This window comes from Vulpes lagopus, chromosome 12, assembly GCF_018345385.1.
Source record: "Vulpes lagopus strain Blue_001 chromosome 12, ASM1834538v1, whole genome shotgun sequence".
Taxonomy (NCBI): domain Eukaryota; kingdom Metazoa; phylum Chordata; class Mammalia; order Carnivora; family Canidae; genus Vulpes; species Vulpes lagopus.
This window is the reverse complement of record NC_054835.1, coordinates 10907790-10929566: the sequence shown is the minus strand read 5'-3', so window position 1 is coordinate 10929566 and position 21777 is coordinate 10907790. Positions and strand designations below refer to the sequence as shown.

The 21777-nt window shown below is 58.8% G+C and overlaps 1 non-coding gene across 1 annotated transcript; it reads right to left on the bottom strand.

Moving 5' to 3' along the window:
• Window positions 1-126, bottom strand: LOC121474371. The gene has a single exon (XR_005983382.1). It is a non-coding gene; the product is annotated as a U6atac minor spliceosomal RNA (small nuclear RNA).
• Window positions 127-21777: the final 21651 nt, after the last annotated feature.

The following is a 21777-nucleotide window of genomic DNA, read 5'->3' as shown; positions in this document are numbered from 1 at the left end:
CAAAAACGTTGGTTAGATGCCACGAAGTAGGTGGCAATGCCTTAACCGTATGCGTGTTGTCAGGCCCGAGGGCCTCTTCCATCCTTGTCAAGGGGAGTGCTAACCTTCTCTCCTTTCATACAACACACCCGCCACCCCGGCCGCGCGCTATTTAAGGGCCCGCCCGCGCGCCGCCTTTCACTTACGGCGACTAGCGGAGGCGGCCCCCGCGCCCCCGCGCCGGAGCACACGCCTGCCCGCAGCGCGGAGCCGCCGCCCCTCGCGCGGAATCCCCCAGATCCCCACCGTCGCTGCCGCGTGTGGGAAAAACTCGCCTTTCCCTGCGCTAATATATTCATAAAACCAGCCAATCAGAGGCCGGAGGGGGACAGGCGGAAGTCCCGAACTTCCTTCAAGAAAACGAGATTCCCCCGGAAACAAAACAGGGCCCGCGCGCACGACCTACAGGAACCCGCCTCGCGGACGGGCCGGGCCGGGCCGAGGCTCGGAACTTCCTGCGGAAATGGCCGTCAGTGCGAGCGAATCAGAGGGCGAGGAACGGAGATCCCCTCTACGGATGTCCGGACGCGGCTCTGCGCTAGGAACTGTGGGTGCTGGAGGCGCGGGAGGCGCGGGACGCGGCGTGCGCATGCTCCGAGGCCTCTCTGCGCGGCTTGCGCATGCTCCATGAGCGCTGCGCCCAGCCCTCGAGCCGCGGGTTCGAGCCCCAGAGCGGGCGTGTTGGCGCACGTGTCTGCGCTCTCCCGCCTGCCTGTCCCCGAAGCCGTGGCCCCGGGAGAGCGTGTGTGCGCCCGTGTGCACGTGTGTGCGTGCAAGGACACGTGTGGCCGCTGTCCCTGTATGTACGGGCGCTGAGCTCGTGCGCAGTGCGGGAACACGTCTGCGCGTGCACCTGTGTGCAGGTGTGCGTGCCCCTGTGCATGCGTGTGCTCCTGCACGCCCGCATCCCCACGCCCACCTGCCAGGCCCTGCAGGCGCCGGCTCTGGGTGGCTGCGGGCCGCGAGCAGCTGGGGGGCCTTCTCTGCGTGTTTGGATGTCCGCTTCCCGAACTGCACGAAACAAAAGTTTGTGGGTTAAAGCAGTTGGTCAGTTTCTCCCCCGCCCTCACGCCGAGCCCAGGGGCCGGAGGAGCGGTGGCCTGCAAGGGGTGGCGGTGGGTCCAGCCGCTGAGGCGCGGCGGCACCTGCTCGCTGATGAGGAGCTGGGGGGCCCCTTAGGTACAGGTGGGGAGCCAGCGAGGGTGGGGGAGGCCTGTGCCGCCTTGCAGGGGGTGAAGAGCGCGGCGCGCCCAGGGCTCCGGCAGGCCACCCACCCCCACGGGGAAGAGGCCGTCAGCACCCCCATTTTGTAGCTGAAGATGCAGAGGCCCAAGGGGTTGGGCAGCTTGGGCCAGGCCACACTGGGCATTAGCGGAAGAGGGAGTCTGTTGGGCCCCGTCCGCTTGTGCCCGACTGGCGAGCTCCACCGCCGGCTCTGCCTCGGGCCGCGGGGCCCCTCAGGTCTGGGCACACAGGAGACTCCGTCGGAGGCAGCTGGGGCCCAGTGATGCCTCCTGCCCATCTCCAGGCCATGTGGGGCCGCCTCCCCTTGGCTTCTCAAGCTCCTGGTCCACATGGGCTTCTCAGGAACCCCAGGCCGGGCCTCGCAAGCTTTAGGGTGAATCCGAACCACCTGGGGTCAAAGTGCAGTCTCCTGGGACCACCTCCCAGAGTCTGAGTCAGAGGGCTGGGCAGGCCCAGGGATCTGCATTCACAAGGCCCACCAGCTCCCCCATCTTAGCAGCCTGTCTGCTCTGGGTGGACGGTGGGGGACTCCACATCTTCCAGGGGGCCGAGCGAGAGTGACAGGTGTAGGAAGGGCTTGTAGAATCAGGGCTTCGTGGGGCTGGGGGGACCAGGTGGGAGGAACCCAGGAGCAGACCTGGCTTTGTTGGCTGCATTTCCTGAGGCTGCTTCTCTGGGTGTCTGCTGCGGGGTCTCCAGGACTCAAGGCCACACGGCGCCACCTGGGGCCCACCTGTCCCCCTTCGCCATGGAACCCTAGGGCATCCCATTGTGTAGGTTGAATAAATGCGTGGCTGGTCAGTCTCCGTGTGACTGCTGGAGACCCCTGCCTTCAGCCCTGGCCCTGGCATGTTCTCAGCCCCGCCCCACACAGCCAGACACTGGCTGGGAAGGCCTCCCGATCTCTCTGGGCCACGGAAGGGTTGGCCAGGTACCTCCTGTCCTGGGCACGGGGCTGGATGGGCAAGCGGAGCCATCCCTTATGGGGGAGGGCCAATTCACTGTGCACTCCCCCTGAGTTCACCGGAAACAGAACCCACTGGACCCTCCCCAATGGCCTTCCCTGACAGCCCCCCATGAAATCAGGCTACACCTAGATAAAGCTCCAGAAGAGACGTTGCACACCTCGTTGACCTGTCCGTTTTGCACACACCGAAACGGAGGGATGGCAGGCGCTTACCCGAGAGTACCCAGCCGGTTGTTGCTGGTGTTTGGGGTGAGGACCTAGCCCCCCATCTCCAGGTGGGAGGAAGTGGGTGGCGGTAGCAGTTCCCTTCCAGCCCCAGTGAAGCCCTCGGTCCTTGTGGGCCCTCCTCTGAGCGTCCTGTGCCGTTGATGGATAAAATACAGGATCTTATTAGATGGCAATGTTTCCACGTAGGTATGTCCCGAATATTTTATGGGATATACTTATACTAAAAGTTATCCATTGTTCACCTGAAATTCAGACCCAGCTGGGGGTCCCAAAGCTTTATTTGCTAGGTCCCGCAACCTTGGCAACAGGGGAGGAGACTTTTGTCATTTGCCCAGGAGGCAGCATTTCCTGCAGTGCGCACCACGTGATCACACTGGCTGTCTCTTGTTTGGGAAATTCTGTGTGAAACACGACCCGCCCCCGCCCCCGACCCCCACCCTTAAGGGAAGAGCCCGTGCGTGGGCTGTGGACTCTTGAGGATGGGAGAATGAGACCTGGGGCCCTGCGTCTTGGCTGTGGGATAGAGTCTGTGCAGGAGGGAGAGGAGCGAGTGCAGGGGAGTGGGGAGACAGCAAGAGGGGGCAAGGAGGAATGGCCCCGGCTGTGGCTAATCTGGACCAGCTACACTGCCCGCCGGGTTTGCAGGCTCTGTGTTGGGGAGACCTGGGCTCTGCAGTAGCAGTGGTGGGTGCAGGCCAGGGGTGCAGGCCGAGCGCGCAGGCCAGCGGTGCAGGCCGAGGGTTGAGGCTGAGGGCACAGGCCAGGGGTGCGTGCCGAGGGTCCAGGCTGAGGGCGCAGGCCAGGGGTGTAGGCCAAGGGTCTAGGCTGGGGGCACCAGCTAGGGGTGCAGGCTGGGGACACAGGCCGGGGGTGCAGGCTGAGGGTCCAGGCTGGGGGCACCGGCTAGGGGTGCAGGCTGGGGGTGCAGGCCAGAGGTGCAGGCAGAGGGTCCAGGCCAGGGGCACAGGCCGGCAGCGCAGGCTGAGGGTCCAGGCTGGGGGTGCAGGCCGGGAGTGCAGGCCGAAGGTCCAGGCTGGGGGCGCAGGCTGAGGATATAGGTTGGGGGCTCAGGCTGGTGGTGCAGGCCGGGGGTCTAGGCTAGGGGCACAGGTTAGGGGTGCAGGCCGAGGTACAGGCCAAGGCCAAGTTGGGGGTGCAGGCTGGAGGTGAAGGTCAAGGGTCCAGGCTGGGGGTACACGCAGGGGTCACAGGCTGAGCATCCAGGCCGGGGGTGCAGGCTGGGGGCTGGCCCAGGAGGCACTCAACATGGTGCTGCCTGGACCGGATGGTGCTCCCCGTTATTCAGAGCAGGAACCATGCCTTGTCCTTGTCTATTATACCCCAGGCCCCAGAGGCTTTGGAAAGCTTGAATTTTCTGACCTCCACCAGGTCTCTGTGCCAGGTCTGGAGAAGCCTGGCTTCGGGAGGGAAGTGTGTGGCCTTTGGGGTCTCCCCACATGGGTTTTTCCCTCCCCAGAACCCCAGCCGGGTGGATGGCCCAGGCCTGCTGGCTCTCACGGCTTGGAGGTCCCGGTCACCTGAGGAAGGGCAGTGTCCGGGAAGGGCAGCCCAGTGGATGCACCTGCCACCCTAGCACAGTCCTGCGGGAATGGGGTTTGGTGGTGGGTTTAGGGCTGCATCTTGATTCCCCTGAATTCCCCCTGAATTCCTCTTGAAGTAGCGTCTTGCTGCCAGTGCCTGTGAGCTGCATGGGGTGGGGCGGGGGTGGCGCTGGGCAAGCTGGGCCTCCAGCCCCGCCCCCCCCCCACTCACCTCCTCTGCCCCTGGCCCCTGCCTGCCTGCCCCAAAGGCCTTTCTGGGTTCCTGGGAGGTTGTCAGCTGGGAGGCGAGAGCAGGGATGTTCCCAGGAAGAGCACAGGCCCTGTGGGCTCGTTGCCTTTTGGAACGGAAGGCCTTGGTGACCTAGGACCTAGCTGGGGCCGTCATGAGCCTCTGGCATGACTGCCGGGGCACAGGGCATCAGCTTCAAGGCCACTGCCCACGGCCACCAGACAGACCAGGGGCCTTTGGAACAGGGCAGGCCTTGGCCTGTGGATTTCCGGGCCTCTGGCTCCCGTCCTGCTGGCCTAGGAGTAGCGAGGCGGCGGGGGGTGGGGGGTGGAGGGGGGGTGGGGTAGGGGTTGGGGGGTGGCGGGGGTGTCCTCAGGGCAGTGAGGTCCTGCCTGCCCCCTGCACTTTGTGGTCTCGGTCCGCGGGAGGGTCAACTCGCTGGGCATTTCCAGGAGCGCCCACCAGGGGGCGGGGCTGCACCTCCCAGCATCCAGGCTGCGGGTGTGGACGAACCAGCCTGGGCACCGAGCCCTGGGCTAGCCTCAGCCCCTGGAGCACAGCCGACTTCCTTAGCACACAGTCTGGCTCTCTGTGGCCTCAGGAAAGTCACCTAACCCGCTCGGTGCCTGAGTTTCCATCCCCGACGGGACCTGAGCTCGGGGCTTGGCTCCAGGGAAGGCTCAGGAGGGCTGGCTATTCTCCTCTCGTTTTCCAGAGAGAGAAACTGAGGCTCTGGCTGTTTATAGGATGTCTGAAGGTGGTACCCGGCAGCGGGGGTCAGGCGGTGGGGTCAGCAGCTCTCGAGCCCCCAGAAGCCCTGGAGATGCTGGCAGGTGCCAGGGCTGCTGGGTTTGAGGGGCTCCTGGAACGGGCCTGGCCTGCAAAAGCTCTGTCAGGTGCAGCCTGGACACTTCTCGGGCGTTCGTCCTTTCAGGAGTCTGTTTCCCTCTGTTATACTCGAACACCCACTTGCTGCGTGTGCATTTACAACCACACCAGGCAAAACAGCCCCGATCGTACCACACAACCGATTCGTGGGCACAGGTTTTTTTGCATTTCTGCAGATGAGAATTATTCCCGAGGAATAAACACCTGCATTATTATCAGTTTCTTATTTCCTGTAAATGGCAGAGTTGTGATAGTGGGAGCTGCTGTCAGTGCGCGGTGTGCAGTGGCGTCGTCCCAGGCAGGCCACCTGTCCAGAGCTCTGGGTGCAGGGGAGGGAGGCAGGGAGGGAGGGCCCGGATCAGGCCTTTTTGGTGAACACCTTTCCAGATTTTTCTCTGGGTAGTAATGGCCCCTGCCAGTTTTAAAATAGGATATTCCCTGTGGAGCAGCCTCGGTTCCCCTCTCGCCCGGAGGTCAGGGCGTGCTGCTGTCACCTTATGCAATGAGCGCACTGTCTCTGTGCCCCCAAGAGGTGCCGTGGAGTGTCTGCAGTTGGGGGCACGGAGGACACGCGATCTTTGAAACCTGCTTTTCTTTTCTTTCTCTGCATGTGTGTGGAGGCTCCAGGCAGGGTGGTGCTGTCCCCTGGCCGGCACTCCCAGGGGCTCCCTGGCTCCCTCCCAGGGGTGCCCCCGGTCACCCGCCGTGGCTGCAGGGAGAGCGGTGACCGTCCGGGGTGAGGCCTCCCCTCAGGGGCTGCTATTAATAAAGTGACCGCTGACCCCCGGACGTGGGGAGGGAAGAGGGGACGGAGTGTTCCCAGGGCTGGTGTTTGGCCGGAGGCCTTCCTTGCGTGACTGGGAGGCCTCCAGAGCCCTCTGGTCCTCCCCTGGCCCCCCGTGGCCCCATGGACCGGAAGCTCTGCGTGGCCCAAGTGCGGGGGCTGCCCTTCCTCTGGGATATAAATATCCCAGGACCAGGCCGGGGAGGGAAGGAGGAGCCTCAGGCCTGTGACCCTGTGGGCCTGAGACCCAGGTCATGGCCCTCCAGGAGCCGGCTCAGGGCTGCCCTGCTGCCCAGATGTGTGTGCAGGCCCGGGGGCTGCCTGGAGGTGGCGCCCTGGTTTGCTTCCCCGCTGGTTGGGTTGGTGGTGGGTGCTGGCTGTGGCAGCAGGCTGCAGAGAAGAGCATGAGTGTAATAAAGCGGTCTAATCTACACCTGTGTGTGTCCCTCTGGGTCCTGGGGCCCTGGGGTTCCAGGAGCAGGAGACACATGACCCCGACAGGGCCAGCATGGCCGGCGCGGTGCTGGGTGCTGGGTGCTGGGTGCTTGGTGCTCTGCCTCTGGTCCCTCACCTGTCCTCAGCCAGCCCAGGTGCCTGTGTCACACAGGTGAGGCACAGGGGGCCTGGGGACCACCACAGGCCCCTCGGTGGGTAAGTCCCGCCACGGTGTTCCCGGGAGGCTCCGGGCTCTGATGCCTTGAGTTGGAATTTGGAGAAACTTGTGCAGGAGGGGGGGACCAAACGAGTGTTCCCAGCACTGCAGGGCTGGGGACCTGGGGCTGGGGGTCAGGGGGTGGCTGGATGGGGCAGGGCTGGGGGGGGGGCAGCTCAGACACAGTCCCTCCGAGTTCCTGGGCCTGGTGGGCTCAGCTGGGCAGGGGTGGTGGACTCATGAGGAAGCATCGACAGATCCTCCACTGGGAGCAGCAGAACTCATCCTTAAAAACACCCGAGGAACAAGGGGTAATGGAAGGGGAGGTGGGTGGAGGATGGGGTGACTGGGTGACGGGCACTGAGGGGGGCACTTGACGGGATGAGCGCGGAGTGTTATACTATATGTTGGCAAATCGAACTCCAATAAAAAAATATACAAAAGACCCCACAAAACGCTGAGGAAAAGGATTTAGAGTAAAAAATGCTGCCGGTCAGGGTGTGGTGGCCCCAAGAGGAAGAGGGAGCCAGGTGCGCCTTCCCCCACCCCCAGTCTGGCCTATCAAACCTGCCTCAACCCCCGGGGCCTGTGGGGGCCAGGTGCTTGTGAGAGTACGTGTGCCACAGCCACCTGGGCCTGCCTTCCTGCCTGTGACAGAGGAGAAGGCTGAGGTTCAGAGAAGACCCCCAGCCAGAAGAGGACAGAGTGGGACTTGAAGGCAGCTTGGGGGGTAACTGCAAAGCCCGGGCCGGGCCTGTCCTCTCACAGGGACAGAGACTTCCAGCAGAAGCCACAGCCCCTGGCCTGCTTCCGTGCCTCCAGGGCCAACATGTTTGGGAAACTGCTCACAGTTCTCCCCGAGGTCCAGCGTGCAGGGCAGCTAAGGCCCTGAGAAGTCCCGCGTGGAAGAAGCCTGCTCCCCTCTGCTCACCCAGTGCTTTCCAACCTGCAGTATGGCTCATCCCCCGGTGACGGGGCAGGGTAGGGGCAGGCCGAGCAGCCGTGTCCAAAATGTCCCGCTGTGAATGAGCCACAGGGCTCTGGGCACATCCCATTCTCTCTGCACTGTCTTCTCAACTGACAGGAGGGGAGAAACAAGGCCCGGCCCGCAAGGCCACTGGGGGCACAGGGGAAACCTTGCCGAACGCTGGTCGCTGACGCTCTTCTTCCGGGGGACCTGCACTTGCTTGTTGAAGACCCACTGCGCATGTTGCCCGGCACTTGCCAAGGCAGGAAGACCATGCCCCCAATATTCATGGCCCACCCTCTTGGAGGGAAGCGGGCGGTGAGCAATGTTTCCTGGCTTGGGTTTTGAGTTCCAGGGGCCACAGGGTCTAGGAGAGGGCCAGAAAGGACGGGCTGTTGTCCGGGGAAGGCGGGCAGGGCTCTGGGAAGAAGACCCAGCCTGTACAAAGGCCTTGGGGGGGGGGGGGCGGGAGCCGCACCGGCCTCCAGACAGGAAGAAGAAGAGAAGCACGAAGGCCCAGGCCGGGAGTCAGGCAGGGCTTGGGGAGGCTGTGGCAGCAAGCCGGGGTAGGACAGGTGATAGGGTCAGATGCCACAGGGCAAAGGTGGGCAGCGTAGAGGAGGCAGCCCCGTGAGTCACTGCTGTTGTCAGGGAGGATGTGGGGCTGGCTGCCTGGCCACCCTGATGCCCCTGCAGGCACCCGGCGGCCCCTGCCCCACCTGCCCATCTTGCCTGGGGCCCCTGGCTGCTACACCCGAGGCGCTGGATTGTGCTTGCAGATGAGGAAGCAAGCGCAGGGTGGGATCACAGCAGAGCTGGGGTGAGGGGCATCTTTCGGGTCCCATTCCAGACCTTTTGTGGACAATGGAGGGCACAGCCCCAGCGGTGGGCCTGACTGGGAAGGTCCCATGGAGGGCAGAGGAGTGGGCCCCGGAGGAGGCCTGGATGCTGCAGGCCTGGCCTGGCCCGGCCCGGCCCATTCTTGGCTCCTGGAGCGGCCTGTCCCTGACCCTGTCCCGACACCCTGCCCCAGAGTTGCCCATGGCCCCTGCAGCCTCTGCTATTCCTGTTCCGTGGAGCCTGGGCCCGATCACGTCCCCAGCTCCCTGTAGGCTCCGTGCTTGGCCGGCTGTCTGCATGAGGGGGAAGAACCACACTGGATGCTGGGGCGGGGGGGGGGGGCTGGGAGGGTTGTAGTCCTGGGACCTCACGATAGCCAGGCGTGGGCTGGGGCTGGGGCTGGGCTGGGGTGCAGCGGGACCCTGATGCCTAGGCAGCAAGGAGCCTGCTTCTGCTCTTCAGGGGCTCTCAGTCCAGGGCAGCTCAGGGCTGTGTGCTGCTGGGACTCTGGGGGCCCTCCCACGTGGTGAACCCCTGCTTGGTCCCTGCACGTAACCGAGGACCACAGGCTGGGAGCCCAAAAACAGCAGGAGGGTTTTCCTTCCTGGTCCTGATGGCCTCAAGTCCCAAAACAGGTGTCACAGGGCCGCGATTCCCTGGAGGCTCTGGCCAAGTGTGCATCTCCCAGCCCAGTGGCCCCAGTGCTCCCTCTGCACTGCTCCAGCCACTTGGCCTCCCCTTTTCTTCTTTTTTTTTTAAGATTTTATTTATTTATTATATATTCATGAGATACACAGAGAGAGATAGAGGCACAGAGACAGGCAAACGGAGAAGCAGTCTCCATGTAGGGAAGCCTGATGTGGGACTCAATCCTGGGTCCCCAGGATCACGTCCTGGGCTGAAGGCGGTGCTAAACTGCTGAGCCACCCGGGCTGCCCCGGCCTCCCCTTTTCTGTCTCTTGTCAGGACACTCGTCGTTGGGCTTAAGATCCACCGGAGTCCAGGATGACCTCATCTCGAGACCCCAACATAATTACATCTGCAAGGATCTATTCCTGATAGGGTCCCATTCACTGGCCCCAGGAGATGCAGTTTTGGAGGGCCACCATTCACCCCCCACACTGTCCAGGCCTCAGCTTCTACATCTGTAAAATGGGCTATCATGAAGCCTGGATGGGGTGGGGCGGGATGAGCACCGCTGTCTTTCCCAGGCAACCCGGCTCTCCTCCTCCTTTTCCTGTGGTGGGGTGGGGGGGGGGCTGCCCTTCCCAGGTGAAGCAGCCCTTTCCCAGGGGTCACGACTGGGTCTTGGCTCCAGCCAAGCTCTGTCACCAACCCCTTCTCGACCCTGGAGATGTTGCTCCTGCATCTGTGAAATGGGAAGGTTCTACCTGGGGAGGGGGTCATGGGCCTTTCAGGCTCTGATTGAAGCCTGTTTCCTCCCCGGAAAAATGCAACTATGTGTGTACACCGATTCCAGGGGATCAGAGCCCAGGGATTTGGGTTCACAATCAACCTTTCCAGCAGGCCCAGAAGGAGATGCAGAGGCCCCCCCCCCCCCCCGGCATCCTGCACCTCCCCACTTCCCCCCCATGCTGCTCCCCATGTCCGCATGCGCCCCCCCCACCCCTGCCAGTGCCTTTTCTTCTTCCAGGACGCCCTCAGCCCTCTCCGTTCCCTTGCAGGGTCCCCCACTGGGCGTTGCCTCGGCCTGGGGCTGGTGGGCTTCATGGTCTCTCTGTCTGCTGCATTCGTGGCCCAGGGGTCACAACCAGGGGCTTGTGTCAGGTTCACAAGGAAACGATGGGGGCGGCAGGCAGGGAGCAGGAGAGGGTATCCAGGTGGCAGGGGCAGAGTCGAGACAAGGGAGGCCTGATTGGCAGCTGTGGGGCATCCGAGAGCCTGGTGTTGCCTGGGCGGGCCGGCAGGCTCTGTGGCCACCTGCATCAGGGCTGAGAGGGCAGAGGCAGCTCCGATGTTGCACGAGCAGAGCAGGACGAGCAGGACGAGCAGGACGGGCATCCTTCCTGCAGCCGAGGCACCTCAGGCCCTAATCTGCGAGTCTAAGGACAGGAAAGGAGGGGCTGTGGGCCAGGCTGCAGCCCCCCCAGGGCGCCTGGACCCTCTGCTTTACCCCCCTCCCCCAGCAGCCCACCCTGCTGCCGCCCCAGGCTCCCTATAGAGCTGGCCTGCAGAGCAGCTAACGGATGTGTTGTGTCTTCCCTTCTCTTTTCACTTGCTTTTCTTATTTATTTAGCCTGGAGTAACCCCCACCATTGCCTCTGCTCAGCGGGGCACCAGCATCCTCCACACTTGACCCTGCGACCTTGGGATTCTGGTCTGCCAGCAACTCCTCCCTTCCAGGCCCGAATCCAGGGTGGGCCTGAGAGACCCGTCCACGCTGCCCTGCGCAGATGCATCAGGCTGTAGGTGTGCGCCCAGCAAGGCCAGAGCTACAGAGGGGGCCAGGCCCCACCCATTCGCCCACAATCCCTCCCTTTGAGCTGGGCTCCCCCTCCTAAGGTCACTTGTGACCTCCATGCGGCCACAGCCCGAGATACAGGCCCCAGTCCTCTGACTGGACCACGACTACATCACACACCAACAGCCCTGGTCCTCCTTCCCCCTCTCCCCTCCCCGTGGCCTCCAGGACCCCTCCCCATCAGGACCCCTGCCCCCTTCTCAGCCCCCATGGGCTGTGAGTGCTAGCAGACCCCAGTCTCTTCTCCAGCTGTCCTTCCAGGCCTGGCTTCTAGTTCCTTCTATGGGCTGACGGCCCCACATTGCTGCCTGTGCAGTGCCAGCTGTGCTCTGCACTAACCCACCTCAGACTGACGTGAGAATCGGGGTTGAGGGGGTCAGGTGGGCCACGTAAGTGAGGAGAGCTTGGCTCTCTGGTGAGGCCTCTCCTGCTTTGGGGTCCCTGGAGAATCACAGGGCCTGCCCTGGCAGCCCTGGGGGTGAGCTCCTCTCCATGCAGATGCTCCTGGACAGGTGCTCCCTCAGGGCAGGGACGAGGTCCAGCACTGGATCCTGAAGGGTCCTGGAGGCGGAGTCTCAGTTCCCCTGGGGGGAGGGGTCAGCAGGAGGCTTCAGAGGCCACTGCAGTAACCGAGGTGCTCCAGCGTGACCCTCAGAGACACCAGGCGGGCACCTCCCACGCCTTTGCAGGGCCCCATTTGGGCTCCATGCAGAGCTTTGGAAAAGCAGTAAGTTCTAGTACTTTGTGGTCGTGAGAGAGTTAAACAGACTCAGCATCACAGAACAGAAGGGAGAAGGAAGCAACAGGCAGAAATCAGTTCCAACTTCCGGAGACCACTTGGATGGGCATTTGGGTGCACACCTTTTGCACCATTTCCTGTGTATGCGTATGTATGTGTGCATGCTTACGCATGAGTATGTGCATGTGCACATCCAAGTGTATACACTTGCATGTATGTGCATGTGAGTGTTATGCATGCGTGAATGTAGGTGTGTGTACATGTGTGCATGCAGGTGTATGTGCACAGGTGTGTGTACACGTACATGCATGTGTATGTGTGTGCATGCATGCATGCTGGTGTGCGTGCGTGTGCAAGTGTGTGTACAAGAATGTATATGTGAGTATGTGCATGTGTTCAGGCGTGCATGCATGCATGCACATGTGAGTGTGTGCATGACTGTGTGGTGTGTGCACATGAAGACACATATAGGTCCATGTGCATGTGCATGCATGGGTGTGTGTGCAGGTGTGTGTGCATGCACGTGTGCACTAAGTGTCACCAGGATGGTGCCTTACTGCCACCTCTCTTATCGTTTCTTGTGAGGTCCCAATGTGAGGTCCTTCTACCACATGATTTTAAATGCCCACGAGGTGGGACATTGTGTAAAAATTTGGCAACTTATTTACCCTACCCTCATCCCCTGCCACTCCAAAGCATTTTGACTATTTTTGCTGTAGCCAACAACAGCATTTGTTCATCCTTGCCCTAATCTCAGATGGAGAAGGCAAGACATGAAGTGACAGGTCAGGAGGCAGGCTGTGTGTGACGCTGTGTGTGTGGAAATCGCCCTTCTTTCCAGGACAATAGGTGGGGACCCAGAGTGCTTTTCCCTCTGTCTCATTAATTTTAGGTGTTGGCAAAGAAATCACAGAGATATCTGTGTTCTTTTAACTTTTCAATTTTGTGATGTTAAACATTTTGCAAGGAAACCTGTGTATATGTATAACATAAAATCTTTCTCAGCCATATATGTTGTACATATTTTTCCGAACTTGTCCTTTGTCCTTTAGCATTGTCTGTGATTTGTTTTCCTCATGGAACATTAGTTTTTTTTCTCTACTCAGTCCGGTCACTCTCCCTGGTCAGGGTGATCTCAGTGGGTGGTGGGTGGCTTTAGGGTGAGCCTGGGGGGCAGTGTGGGGAAGGCAGCCCTTGATGGGCTGGCAGATGGCTCTGGGGGCCCACGTGGCCTCCGGGGGCTCTCTCCGGGACGGGGTATGTTAGGCACTTGTGCTATTGACCTTTTCCTGGAAATGCATTTCATGGTGGGACAGCTTGGGGTCATCCCTTTTGGCTCTTGTCAACCTAAACAGGACATTCTGTGCAGTAACAGAGATGACGCTTTGTTTGTTTGTTGGGAAATCAGAGGTATGTGAGTGTGCGTGTGTGCAAGTGTATGTAGGAAATGGGGCGAGACTCACCCAATTAACAGTAAAAAAAAAAAAAAAGCCTTGACTGTCCTTACAAATCCATTTCCTTTCCCATCCAGAGCAGTGCGGGGGCCCTGGAGCTCTGGGCTCTCCGGGTGTCATGGTACAGCCCTGTGGATGGGATGTAGCAAACGTGAGATTCCGGCTCAGGGCAGTGCAAGGGAAATGGGATCTCGGGGTGTCTGGGCCAATGCCCCCATACCCCACACCCAGCTGTTTCCAGGGCATTCCATTCAGTTGGTTAGAGACCACATTGGCCTCAGAGGAGGCCTGCTTCTTCCTAGCACGATGCTCTGGGTGGGGCTATGGTGAGGTCTCTCTTCAGACCCATTTCCAGATGGGGAAGTTGAGGACTGGTGAGTGGGGGCGTCTGCAGAACTGGGGACCTTCTGCTTCTGCCCAGTCTCACCTGCTATCACCTGACTGAGGGGAAGACAGAGACACCTGTGTGCTGCTCGGGTGCTGTCAGTGTCACTGCCCTGGATCTCGTGGCCACAAGACCACAAGACCAGTCAGGCAGGGGATGAGGCTTCCAGCAATGGGTCACGATGGCAAGGATCAGATCCGATGGTGGGGGTCAGTGCTGGCATGCAGTAGGTGCTCAATCAGTGATGCTGACACACTAGAGAGGATTGGATTTGTGGTATCTGTGACCATTTTACATCGGTGATTCCTGTGAGGCTGTTGGCCTGGAGAGGAAGGAATAGTCTAGTGGCTCTCTTGATGGGCACCTGCTGGTGCCCCTGCCCCCCAGATGTGTAGGGGATCGGGAAGCGGTCAGACGGCTGGCCTCCCAGGGATGCCCCGGAGTGGACCCACCAATGCATCCCCACCACTGGCCTGGGGGCCAAGGCTGGCATCCGGGGACCAGGTGACTTGGAGCAGAGCACTGGCCTGGTCTTTCTCCAGCTGGAGCCTCTGAGTTCATGTCTGTAAAATGGGTGAGAACCAGCAGGCAGAGTTAGTCTCTGTGTCAGCCCTACATGTGGATGCAGAGTATTGCTGCTCCTTTCCCACACTGTTTCCTGCCGCTCCCTGGCCCTCCTAGGCCCTGGGAGAGGTCAGTTGATGCTCCTGAAAGCAGCTCCAGGGCCTGGGCCTCGGATTCTTGAAGGGTGGAGGCGCGCCCTCTGGATTTCCTGTGTCTGATATGTGGGTACCAGCACCCAGACTTTCTGCCAGTGGGGTGCAGAGCCCTGGTCCTCCTCTGCAGCCCAGGCTACTGCTGTGCAGATCCAGTCCCCATTTGGGCTGGCCATGGGGCCACATGGGCTCCCGTAAGGACAGAGGGCTTGGGGCTTCCGGAAGGTGGGAGGTGGGAGGGTAAGCGCACAAGCAGTGATGCTCTGGACAGGGGACAGTCGCAGAGTCCCACGAGAGTCAGGCAGAGCTGACCCTGGGGCTCAGGGTTCTGACCCCCAGCTGGTGCTGGATGCTGAGCGAGGAGGAAGTCATGGGGACCCAGCGCCCAGGGGCCCCCAAACTCTGGTCGGGCTGTGCAGGATGGGGGGCAGGCCCCGGCCCATATCCTAGGATGGGAGGCAGGTCCCCGGCCCATATCCTAAGGTTTCAAGCGCTTGGAGTGTTTGATTCCCTCCTCAGCCCTCCCCACTTGGAATCCAATTAATCAATAGAAGAAATCTCCCGTGTGGTACCTCTCCAAGCCCTGCAGGCTCCTACAAGATTGATTAACACAAACATCAATTTCTCGGGCTGCACGCCTCCGAAAACACGGCACTTTTTCAGATTGAATTGCTACTGTGCGCCCGGTGTAAATAAAGGAGGGGGATAACGTGAAAGATTTGTTGCTGTGCAAGGTGCACTGTGGCTGTTGTTTCCCGCTCGGTGGGGGCTGGCGGGAGACTGGGCAGGGGTGGGGAGGAGGAGGGAGAAAGGAAGGGAGGCGGGCGGAGGAGGTCAGGGAGAGGAGAAAACCAGAGGGACAAGGCAGGTGGTGGGGTCGCAGGACCGGGGGAGGGAGGTGCTAATTGGTTCTTTCTCAGGCAGGCAGTGTGGGCACGGGCCTGGTAGCAGCAGTGGGGGGCCCGGCCCCTCCATCCTGCCAGCCAGTGCACAGTGCGGCCAGGAGGGCCAGAGCCCGGAGTGGGGATCCAGGCAGCTGCTCCACCCAGTCGGGCATCCCCGTTTGCCATAACCGCGACCCCACAGGTGCCCATTCCGGCCCCCCGGTCCCCCACGAACGCATCAGCATCCTGAGGTACCTCTGTGTCTCTGCTCTTCCGTCCCCTGCAGCCAAGGCACCACATGACCCCCGTGTGTGTGAGCTGTAAACACAATTACACATTTTCTAGTAGCCACATTAATAAAAATAAAAAGAAACTGGCGAGATTAGTTTCAATAATATATTTTAGGTGACCAAATGTGCTCCGTACTCGGTCATCTTGAGGTGTCATGAAAATAAAACAAGGATCCATGTGGTTTTTTGTTTTGGGGGCTAGACTTTGCCATCAGGAATGGGTGTGATATGCCTGCTGCCTTGGTTTGGGCTGGCCCCGATGCAGGTGGCAGGGGGCCGTGCTGGATGGGAAGCTCTGAACCTGCCTTGGCCGTGGCCTTCCATGCGCAGGCACCGCAGCTGGCTCTGGAGCTGCCTGTCATGAGTCCATGGGACACTGGCTGTCGAAATAGCAAGCACCCCCCACCTTGGGGCAAAGCCTGGAGCTACAGCCTGCCCTCTGCACTGGGGGTAGGGGCTGGAGGGGCGGGACAGAGGGTTTGCAGGAGCAGCAGCTGCCCAGGCCATTGGCTCTGACCTGGCCCTCCCTGCTTCAAGCCCTCCGTGGCTCCCTAGTGCCCTCAGACCCTGCGGGGTGACACAGGTGATGCCTATTATCTTGGCAAATGTCCCCTGTGGGCTTGTCGAGCGTGGGTGCAGGGATGCCCAGGTGGGACCCTGAGCTGGGAGCTCCTGAAGCATCACCTGGGGGAGGGGACCAGGCACAGAGTCTCACAGGTGATAGGCAAGGAGGCTGAAGCCGTAGTGGGTGGATGCCCAAGGCTGCTGGGCCCTGGGCTGGGGGTGCCAAGGAGGCAGAATAATGGGCTGGGGGGACACACGGAGCAAAGGCTGGACTGCAGTGGGCCCAGTCAAGGAGGCCGGTGCCTCTTCTACCCTTTGGGGGAACTTCCCTCATTTTTGGCTGTGGCATTGCACCAGTGTGCCCCTGCCGTCTCCCCTGTGCCTGTCCTCCCAGGTCTGGCAGTGCCTCCAAGCCCCTAGCCTGCTCCCGACTGAAAGAAGGGTTGGGGATCAGGAACATTCGAGGCTCAGCCACCCTCTCCTGAGGGCCTCGGCAGGCAACCTCTGCTGCCCTGTTTGCCATCACAGCCCAAGGTCGATCGGTTCCTGAAGGTCCAGGTGGGGAGCCCAGGACCCTGATGACTGCACCTCCTCTCTCAGCAGTGGGGCTCCGGGGGGCTTCCTGGGACCGGGGGTCAGAGGGCTGCCTGGGCACAGTGTTGGCTCTGGACTGTAACTCAAGGACAGGTTCCAGAGGTGAAAGGCAGGGAAGGGGAGCTGCCTGAGCACAGTGTTGGCTCTGTGAAAGGCAGGGAAAGGGGCTGCCTAGGCACAGTGTTGGCTCCAGGGGGCTTCCTGGGACCGGGGGTCAGGGGGCTGCCTGGGCACAGTGTTGGCTTTGGACTGTAACTCAAGGACAGGTCCTAGAGGTGAAAGGCAGGGAAGGGGAGCTCCCTTCTGTCCTGCCCACTGTGTGTGTCCTCGCTGGGCCTTTCTCTTCCCGGGAGGCCCAGCCTCCTTCCCCGGGGCAGCCCATGTGTGTCCCCAGTGCCCCAAGGGGAAAGGTGTCCAGCAGGGGGATGAAGTGTCTGTCTGTCATCTGCAGCCTCTGGGATCCCAGGTTCCAGGCCTGCCTCCCTGACTCTCTCTGACCTTGGCCACCCCCAGGGAGTGGGCATCAGGTGGGCTGAGACAGTGAGTTGTTTCTGAGGTGATGGCGTTGTGTCCAGTGAGCTAAATTAGTGTTTTGGGTTTTTGTTGTTGTTGCTGGTTTTTATTTATTTGAGAGAGAGATCAGGAGTAGGGCAAAGGGCAGAGGGAGACTCCCCGCTGAGCAGGGAGCCCGATGCAAGACTCGATCTCAGGACCCCGGGATGATGACCTGAGCCGAAGGCAGGCACTTTACCGACTGAGCCACCCAGGTGCTCCTGAATTAGTGTTTTTATTTTAAAACTATTTTTTTTTCTAAATTAAGGTTAACATATATAGTCAAGTGCATGAATTTTAAGTATACTGGTCTATGAGATTTGGCATACTTTATGATTTTTTAAAACGTTTTATTTGTTTTTTTCAAGATGTTATTTATTTATTCATGAGAGACACAGAGAGAGAGGCAGAGACACAGGCAGAGGGAGAAGCAGGCTCCATGCAGGGAGCCCTGATGTGGGCCTTGATCCCGGGATCATGCCCTGAGCCAGAGGCAGACGCTCAACCTCTGAGCCACCCAGGTGCCCCTGGTGTATGATTTTTTTAAATGTAACAAAATGTAGGCTCTAGGAGAGTCCACCTGAATCACCTCTGCCATGCTGGCTGGAAAGGAGATGGTGCCCCAGCCTGGCCTCCTTGGCTCTGACCTGCTTCCAACATCCTCACCAGCAGTTACTCTCTGGGGTCCACCAGTGAGCAAAGAGGCTCAGAGGAGGTAGAGCTGCAGGTGGGGGGCCACCAAGCTGGGCGCAGACTTGGGTCTCTGGACTCTCAGTCCAGTGCTCTCTGCACAGCCACGCACTGTCTCGGGTCCCTTCCCCAAGGAGCACCCTCAGGACTGAGGCTGCCCACCCCTGGAGCTGGAGCACACAGAGCGCTGTCAGCCGGCACCTACACTTTGGTTCTTCCGTTTGACCATTCCGCAGACACCCAAGCCTGTAATGGGTGCCAGGCGCTGTGCCACATCCTGCCACCCCCTCCAGTGACCTTAGGGGCTCTCTGGGAGGGTGCAGGAGTATGGTCCTCCCCAGGAGCCCTGGGAACAGCACGCAGGGCTGGCCAGAGGCCTCAGTGCAAGGCCAGCCTGGAAGAGACACAGAGGGGCTCGGGCTGCTGGATCTCACCTGCGCTCTAGCTCCTCCCGGGCAGGTGGGCTTGGTGGGGGCACAGATGCCTAGTTTGCCCCCATCCCTGTTTTACAGAGGGGGAAGGCAGGCCCAGAGAGGGGAAGCACATTGCTCCAAGTCACACAGCAGATGAGCTGCGCTGGGTCTGGCTCCTGGAAATCACAGCCTGGTTATCACAGGGGTGGGTCAGAGGCAGCTCCCTGCTTGTGAACTTCGAGTGGCATCAGGCAAGTGAGTCAGGCCCGCTGTGGGCTGGGGCACGTGGGCAGGCAGGGAGGCGGCAGGCGGGCCGCGGGCAGGAGACAGGCACTTGAGTTAAGTGTGGCTAATTCGGTACAAAAACAAGGACACCACTGGCAATTTCTGCATTTTGGAGAAAACAGGGGCCAGTATGAGGCCTGTTCTAGATGCAGCAAGAAGGTGGGGTTGCGGGGGGATGCTGCTCAAGAGGTCTGGTGTGCGGGGCGACAATGGCCCTGCCAGCCACCTCCCCTGCCAGGGCACTGCAGCGGTGGAGAAGGAAGCCTTTCCTTCACAGGTCAGGGTGAAGGCAGAGCCAAGGCCTGTGCCTGCCATGGTCCTAGAGCTGCCCCGGGGCCCACCTAACATTTCTCGCTGGGTCCCGCGTTTTCCAGGTCTCAATCTCATGCTTGGCCTCCTCGTGTGGGGCCTGGAGGGCCCGGGGTGTGCTTGCTGATAGGCCTGGCAGGGATGCTATCAGTGCCCCTGGCAGGGACACCCCTGTGCCCGGCCTGGAGTGAGCAGGCTCCCTGGGGTTGGGTGTTCATGCCTGTGCCTGGGTCACAGCTGGCTTGGGGGAAGGGGAAAGCAGAACTTCCATGTCCTTGGTTCAGAAACACGGACACCCACTTGGCTTCTAGACCAGAAGGAAAGAAATAGGGGACCAGTGGGCAGGGCAATGCTGTGCTCTCCCTGGTGCCTCACGGCTCGGCCCTAGCCTAGCTCCCTGCTTCATTCCTTCTGGTGACAATACTCCTTGAGTGCGAAGGAGGGGGCCTCCATGAGTCACAGAGTCAAAACCTCTGCTCTGCAGCTTCTGCTCTGACATAGGACCGTCCTGGCCCAGTGACCACGGGGAACGTGGGAAAGGAGCCGTGATACACTCCACTTGAGAGGAATGGTGCAGACTTGGGGATAATGAATGATGGTCCGTGGCCCCCAGTGCACAGTAATGGCTCCTCCAGGCTGTCATCATGTGTGCTTGGACCAGGGTGCACAGAACACAGAGGTGAAGGCCCCTTGCCTTGGAACATAGGATAAGTGGCCCTTGGGTGCCAACTGCTGCCAGAGCATCAGGAAGGCTGAGGCCCTGATTCTGGGACACCCAGGGGGGCCAGTGAGCCCTGACTTACTCTCTCCTTTTTTTTTTTTTTAAGATTTTATTTATTTATTCATGAGAGACACACAGAGAGAGAGGCAGAGACACAGGCAGAGGGAGAAGCAGGCTCCCCGCGAGGAGCCCCATGTGGGACCCGATCCCGGGTCTCCAGGATCACACCCCAGGCTGTAGGCGGTGCCAAACCGCTGCACCACCGGGGCTGCCCTTACTCTCTCCTTTGAACAGCTCCTTGGGGATTGGCCTGGGGCTGAGTGTGGTCTCGGCCAGGATACTGGATTTGGAGTCCTAGAGCCCCCACCGTGCTCCTCTGTGGAAGTGGTCCCCAATCCCTGACTATCCCAGCTGCCCAGGGCTGTTCAGAGTATGGGAAATACAAAATATCGCAAATTGAAAATTAAAACACAATGTGTCACCTTTATGTGATGCTGCCAAAACAATGTTTAAGGGAAAATTATGGCAAATTAAATTTATTTGTGGAAGGTTTATATACAGGAGATTTATAAAGGAAAGTTTATGGCTAGATGCTTACATTGAAAGAGAAAAATCAAAATCCCCACCCCCCAAAATGAGCAATCTGATTAAAAAATGGACAAAGGAACTGGGTAGGCATTTTCCCAAAAGAACGTACAGATGCTGGACATCATCGATCATCGGGGAAATGCAAATCAAAACCATGATGAGATATCACCTCCCACCTGTGGGAATGACTAAAATGAAAAACTCAAGAAACGACAAGTGTTGGTGAGGATGCGGAGAGAAAGGAACCCTTGTGCACCATCAGTGAGGTTGCAAACTGATGCAGCCAACGTGGAAGACTATATGGAAGTTCCTCAAAAAGTTAAAAATAGAGCTACCCTATGATCCAGTAATTCCACTATTGGGTATATACCCACAGAAAGCCCTAACTTGACAAGATATATGCACCCCCTATGTTTACTGCAGCATTATTTACAATAGCCAAGGCATGGAAGCAAGTTGAGTGTCCGTCGATAGGCGAATGGATAAAGAAGAGGTGGTTTACATCTACCATGGAATATTACTCAGCCGGAAACAAGGATGAGATCACACCATTTATGACCACATGGATAGATCTGGAGGGTATAATGCTAAGTGAAATAAATCAACCTGAGAATGACAAATACCATATGATTCCAATAACTGATGGAAGCTAAAAAAGTGAATAAACCAAAAGTAGAATCGGAATCCAAGACCAAACTGACGGTTGCTGGAGGGGAATGGGGTGGGAGATGGGCTCAGTGGGGGAAGGGGAGAAGGAGATACAACTTTCTAGTTATGGAATGAGTAAGTCACAGGAACAAGAGAGCATAAAGAGCACATTCAATGATACTGTAACGGTGCTGTAATGGGACGGGCAGTTGCCACACCTGTGAAGGTGGCATAACGTGTAGACCTGTCCAATCACTAAATTGTACACCCGACACTAATGTAACACTGTGTGTTAACTATACTCAGGGGAAAAAAAAGCAAAGCGAAAGAAAATCGATGCTCTAAGCTCTACCTTAAGAAACTAGAAAAAGAAGCAGATTAAATTCAAAGCAAACAGAAGGAAGTAAACAGTAATGAGCAGAAATCAATGAGATAGGAAAGAAAAAAGCTACAGGAAAATATAATCAATGAAGCCAGACTTGCCTCTGTGGAAAGACTGTATGTAATCGACAGATCTCTAGTCAGGCTGACAAAGAGAACAAGAGGGAAGACACAGATCACCAATATTGGGATGAGAAAAGGGATAACACTACAGATCTTGTAGATATTATAATGTTAATAAATATAGATATTTTAAAGATTTTATTTATTCATGAGAGACACACAGAGAGAGGCAGAGACACAGGCAGAGGGAGATGCAAACTCCCTGCAGGGAGCCCAGTGCAGAACTTGATCCCAGGACCCTGGGATCATGACCTGAGCTGAAGGTGGATGCTCAACCATGGAGCCACCCAGGTGCCCCTAAAATGTTAATAAATATTATTATAATTTTGTGCCCACAAAATCTACAATTTAGAGATGCAATAGACAAATCCCTTCAAAAGCAAAGCTCACTCAAGAAAAAAAACAGATGATAGTTTCATAAATATTAAACTCCCATATATATTAGAATTTGCTGTTTAAAACCTTCCAAAAACAATAGATTCCAGACTTAGGTGAGTTTTCTCCCAAATTCTGCCAAACACTTAAGGAAGAAATCATACCAGGCACCTGGATGGCTCA